Below are 6,462 nucleotides of genomic sequence, written 5' to 3' on the forward strand. Positions count from 1 at the left end.
AAAAATGGCTTTCACACTATCACTATCTATCCTTGAAGCGCACGCATACACGCGTGCGCGTGCACACACACACACCAATGGAATCAAAATGATCATTGACTCTCTGTCAACCCATATTTATTATGAGAAGTATGGTAGACCTTAAAAAGGCAAGCTTCTCTCCCTAGTATTTTTGTTATTAAAGTATATATTAGATCTACACTTCTTTATAGATTTGAAGAAGGAAAAGCAATGAATTGAGAGGCACATGAGATATCCTGAAAAGAATGACCTCCTGGGTACTAGAAAGTGTCTCATCGACAGGCATAACAATGTGTACTTGATAAATGCTGATAATAATGGATACTTGATAAGTTATTCCTGGAAGGGTCTAGGGCAAATCACTGAAACTCTCTGGGCCTTGTCTTACGAATAATATGAGGATTTTACCTAGATGTTCTCTAGGATTCCTTTCAGTTCTAAAATTTTATGATTCTGAGGGTCTTAACCACCGAATCAGGAGAGGTGACATAAAGAAATGTTAAAGACTTGTAAATCTATCTAAACGGTCACTAACTTCTACCCTATATGGCTTAGAATTAGATTACGTTGTACCTAACAGAGGAGCCCCAGGCAGAAGAGCTCTGAATCTCTGTGCAGGATTAGCAGTCGGCACAGGGCTTCCAGCCTCAAGGACTATTCATCATTCAAGATGGCAGTTGGTACTCGAGCCATCACATCCATGTTCTGCACAGAGGAGAAAGAAATGGGGGTTGGAGACAAGGGTGAACCACCTAGATAGTCAGTACTCTATGGAGCCTTCCAGGAATCCCCACATAATTAATTCTGTTTATATCTCATTGGCATCAATAGTCGTGAGAGATCCTGGGAAACACAGTATTTTTGCAGATCTGTCATGGCCCAGGAAAAACTCGAGTTCTATTATTAGTAAGCAAGGAAAGAATGGATTCAGGTAGGCAACTGGTGGTAGCTGCCATGAAATCCTTCCTCTGTCATTTAAGCTATTTTTGTGCCATGCTCCTTGGTCCTAGAAAATGCCTCCATCAACATATGGCAATAATTGATTTCATTTTGTAACCATGGCTGTGATGAGTCCTATTATGGTAACATGGTTGTATCACATCCGACCCCCTCTGATGATACCTACTTCTGGAAAATCAAGCTGAAGGCCCTCTGCCATCTAGTCTATCACAATACAAATTTAAACATTAACTTACGTTTTTAAGAATAATTCCCACTTGTAGATGACATTGAAATGAAAAGAAAAGGATTGTCGGTGTCTCTCTTAATACAGAGTTAACAAGAGTGTTGTATGTAATTGAAAATCAGTAAGTTTAAAAAAGTCTAGTCATTCTTTTAAAATCATCTGTATTTATGTAAAAATTGATTAGATTTTCCCATAACTAATTTCACTGAATTACAATAACAGAAGAATTATTTTACTACCTGCCAATATTCATTTGAATGAAAAAATTCATTAATGAGCTTTTTATTCTTTTCACAGAAAGATTCCCATACAATAAAAAAAAAATCAAAAGTCATCTGTAGTCTATGACATATTCATCAGTCTTCTGTCAGAAGACAACTTTTGTCCCCCAGAATCTAGCCAATGTCGTATTTTCCTCAGAAGTTCTGTTCATGATGTGAGCGGGCCACTCAGATAACAGCTTGCCAAGGTATTGATTCCAAATTAATTTTACTTCTTGGCAGTTGATTTTTAAGGGTCCCGACTGATTTTCTCCACTTGTCGTTTTGGGTACAAAGAACAGTATCTGTGAATGGTCTCACCCAGCGCAGTTATTTTATGGAGGATAGACTTTCTGGCTCAAGGTTTCGGAGAATCGTGTTGATGAAACGAGACAGCAGAGGAGTAGATTGGAAGGTGATCTTTTGTCTTGGTCCCTGGTGTCCCATAAATCAGTTTTCTCCAGCCTTTAGAAAACAGAAAGTACCGAAAGGTTTTGGTCATGCAGTGAAAAAAAAAAAACAAAACAAAACTGCATTTAGATTCCTTAAGTATTTTGGGCCAGTTGATACAGAACATCAGTCAGGGATTTGGGTCACAAGCAACAGAATCCAAACCGAGACAACGTAATCAGAAGAGAGTTTACTGGAGAGATACCAGGGAGTTCACAGAGCTGGAAGCAGGAGTGGAGAACCAGGCCCCCCAATGGACACAGTTAGGGCAAGTGAAGAGATGAGGGCAACAGGAGCCATAGAAGGTTTCCCGTGTGGCCATCACCGAAAGCTTGAACGTCGGTGGTTCTCCGAGTCTGCTTCTCTCTCTTTAAGCACAGAGAACCTTCTCGGCCCAGACAGGGCTGCGTAGTGCGCTTCCGTTAACAGCAACCTCAGGATTACACGAGTCGAGGTGATGTAATCCTCCTAAAGGATGCTGCTTTTGCCTTAAATATGATGAATTGACTGTGGTTTGTTCTTAAAGACAACGACAGACGGACGGACAACCGCTGTAAGGATACTTCGTAGACGCTCACGTGTGCAGGGCTCTCTGGCCTTCGCGCCCATTGCGTATTCTGACTTGAAAGGTCTGGGCTGGGCCCTGAGATCCTGCAGTCCTGCCTCGCCCCTGATGCTGCAGGCCTTTGAGTTGAAGGCTTCGTAACAGGGAGTGCCAGGGAGACAAGGAGCCCCACGGTTCTCTTCCCACACACATATATTTTGTTTTCATTGAAATACTATCGCATATATTCAGATGAGGAGAAATTAGTCTAAAGTTCAATTTGTGTACATGCACCTGTTTAACTAACAACCAACACCGAGCATCACTCTCTCCTTAGAGAGTTTCCTCACGCCTTTCCTTCGTCCTCCTCCCCGCCAAGAGGGAACCACTCTTCCTATTTCTATCCTCACAGTCTGCTTTTGCCCGTTCTTGAACTTCACATGAGTGGAACCATATAGCATGTGATTTTTGTGTCCAGTTTATCTTGTTCAACCAATGCTTATGAGATGCATCTGTGTACTTTTAAGTACCTGTGATTCACTCCTTTGTAGTATTGAGTACTATTCTGTTCTGTGACTACGGCCTAACGGTCATCACTCCTCCTTGTGATGGACATTTGGGTTAGTACCAAAATTTTGCCATTATGAATGAAACTGCTGTGAACACTCTCATACATATCTTTTTTTTTTGTGAACATATATTTTTCATTTTTTTTTCCAAGGGAAATACCCAAAAATGAAATAGCTGGGTCATAAGTATGTGTGTGTTTAACGCCATAAGGAATTGACAAATGGCTCTCCACAGTGGTTGTACGTGAGCGTATGGGCGTACGAGAGAATTCCAGTTGTCCTGCATTTGGTGTTGTCAGTCTTTTAAAGTCTAGTCCTTCTAGTGTAGTGATAAATCATCATGGTTTTAGGCTGCATTTCTTTGATGCGGATCCATGTTGTTCCATCCTGCACAAACACATTTTCTCTTTCTCTTTCACCTAAGCGTATTTTCACCTTTAAATACAGTCTCCCCTTGAATCTATGGAGTGTTTTGTTTATACCCTGGACACGTGATGAGATTTCAGCCTGACTCTTCGGTGCTCTTTTAGATTATGCTTACCTTTCCACAATCGCTGCCAACTGAGAATTTTGGTTTTGAGTATCTTAGCGTGGGCCGCTGGATATGGTAACAATATTTTCTCATTAAAAATAATGCCTAGTTCTTCCTCTGATGGTATTTAAATTTGCCATCCCAGGCTCTTGTAGTCAAATATATTGATAATGTCCCATGTGTGTTCTCTGACACTTGGGTGTAATTGTGGTGAACTTTGAATTCCCATCTTAAGGTCAGTTATTAACTATTGATGGATTCTCCTTTTCTCCACTTAATGCTAAAGTATTCATACTAACCAAGACAGATGGGAACGGCTAAGGAGTTTTTCAATGCCATTGCTGTGTAAGCTGTCCTTTGCTTCCCTCATGTGAGAAACTCAAAGCACTTTTGTGGAGAAGATCATTTATTCAAGGTAAAGGAAAAAAAAGGGAGAGAGAGAGAGAGAGAGAAAGAGAGAGAGAAAGCAAGAAAGCAAGCAAACAAGCCCCTACAGGCATTGTCTAAACCCCATTTTTCCAACCCCATCTACTTTTTCTAGAACCGACTTTTCCTGTCATTAACGATGAGAAAATGGCACCTTTGACAACCACCTTGGCTGGCCCACTTTGGAATCAAATGGGATCTGGATGGAAGAAGGATGGCCGGGACCTCAACATCCTGGACAAGTCACCCTGACAAACAACGGCACTGTTTTTGGATTTCCCAGGAGGCGGAAGAGTGCCCTCTGAGATTTATAAACACATCCATAATAAATGGGAGGCTGGAGTTTAAACTGTTATGGAGGCTCCTCTGCTGTGCCGCCGAGGTCTCGTGTGATTTAGAGAGGTGACATTTACTGTGTGCAGACCTATTATTCAGAGTGACTGTTTGTGTATAGACAATATTTTAAAATGGCTTGCTGTAGATGAAAAATTCTTATTAAGTCAGAAAAACAGTTTAAGTAGGTAACACTCTCTCAGTTTAGTCTGCTATAAGTCTTACTGTCTTGCCACATGGAAAGTGCTTGGGGTGGGAGGCAGTGACACCTCCCAGGTGCTGGCTAAAATACTACCTGCAGAGCGAACAGGATACGGGCTTCAGCTGGGACCACAAAACTAATTGTACAGCTGAAGTGAAACCGGTAGGCATTTCTGCAGGTGTCATCACTATGGCCCAACCAAGAGAATGCGGGAGGCCCAGCGCCCATAGACTAGAGACAGAAGTAGGTTTTTCCACTAAGTAGTAGTGTGATCTCACAGATGTCTCTTAACCTCCCAGAGCCTCAGTTTCCCTAATCTGCAAAATTTGGGAATTGGATGAGGTGCCTTCTAAAACCCCTGTGGGACCTATTTTGTGTAGCCTAGTCTTAGGGAAGCATGCCTCTGAGCCCCCAATGGCTGTGTAGCCCTTTACAGTCACCCAGAACATTCCCTTAGCTTCCCGTTTCCCCCATTTAAATCCCATGGTAGTCCTGAGAAAGAGACAGAGAAATGATTATTGCACCACTTCTTCAAATAAGGAGAGAGGCTCATGGGAATTAGGTGTCACGTCCAAGATCTTATGGCTGGAAGGAACCTAAACCCCACATCTTACCCTTAGTCTCAGACACTGTCTCAACACATTTCTCATATCCCTACCTGCCCTAAGAGCTCTGTAATTTGTTACAAATAGCTCACGGGGAGAAGATAATTGCCAAAACATAGATATGAACAGAGGGCAGGAAGAGGACAAACATGGCCAGTTCTCAGGAGGCTCATGGTCTTCTAGGAGAGACAGCACATCTCTGCCTAACCACACTCTACCCGTTTTTAGAGTCCAAACTCCATTTTCTCCTCCCTCAGGAAGCCTGTTTTGTTCCACTTCTATTCCAGCCCTGAAATATCCTTCCTTCGACACCGCTGGTTGACCTCCATTTTCAAGACAGGTGCAATAAGCACGTTCTTTTCTCCTCCTTCTTGTGTTAGCATGTGTGTACCTCACTTTTCTAACTTATTAATAACCTTTGTGTCAGCAAGGTTTGTGAATCCTACTAGTAGTTAACTCATTCATGGGGAGGAATCAGTTACGTGATTCAGCCATCAACAAAGACACTTACGCTACCCTAGATAAGGGTAGTACCGACATAGACGCTACACTGCTCTGCTCCTCACAGCTTTAACCTCACTAGGAAGGGACATCACAGCCTTTTTCATCTAGTAGAGCTACAGTCTTGTCTCCTTTATCACTATGTTGTCACCTCCGTTATTCTTCACCATAGTATTACTCTAAGAACTTGAACGTTTATTGTCCCGTCTCCCAACTTAGAATGTAATCTCCATGATCGCAGGGTTTCATCTGACTTTTTCATTGCTCTATCTTCACACCATGAACAACGCACATCATAGGTGCTCAATAAATATCCATGGAATGAATGGATGCCTGCACGCATTTCAGGCTTTGTGACCATAGCGTGTGATCTCCAATGTATACATCTATCCTCATTCCATGCATTTTTCTTATTAATCAAGCACTTCCTATTCTGGAAATTTAAACAATAATAGATTGTTTAAAACAAACAAACAAATAAATAAATAATAATTATATAAGTATTATAAATTTAAATTATTAAATTTATTAATAAATTATTACTAATAAATTATGGTACTTGCCACTTAGAATTGTTTTTGTGTTATATATTTTTAAGATTTCATTTAAATTCTAGTAGAATTGCTTTTGTTTTAAATCACTAGAGAAAGAGTAACTATTGGGGTGCCACTAAGGGTATCCATGGTCATTATTTTGGTGAAAAACATAAATGATATGTTTTGTTTTGGATATATCCTTTGTCCCTCTCTTCACAATCCACTCAGTACTTACTGAAGAGTTATCTCCTTCAAACTCATAGGATTTTCTTTTCTGTAGTGATATAGTTGAACTCG

The 6,462-nt window shown here is 41.0% G+C and overlaps 1 long non-coding RNA gene across 1 annotated transcript; it reads left to right on the plus strand.

Annotated features, from left to right (window-relative positions):
* Positions 1 to 1,509: 1,509 nt before the first annotated feature.
* Positions 1,510 to 6,093, plus strand: LOC140642334 (uncharacterized). Its single transcript, XR_012038810.1, has 3 exons — positions 1,510 to 1,676; positions 3,849 to 3,977; positions 4,104 to 6,093. It is a non-coding gene; the product is annotated as an uncharacterized lncRNA (long non-coding RNA).
* Positions 6,094 to 6,462: the final 369 nt, after the last annotated feature.

Source organism: Canis lupus, chromosome 11, assembly GCF_048164855.1.
Source record: "Canis lupus baileyi chromosome 11, mCanLup2.hap1, whole genome shotgun sequence".
NCBI classification, from domain to species: domain Eukaryota; kingdom Metazoa; phylum Chordata; class Mammalia; order Carnivora; family Canidae; genus Canis; species Canis lupus.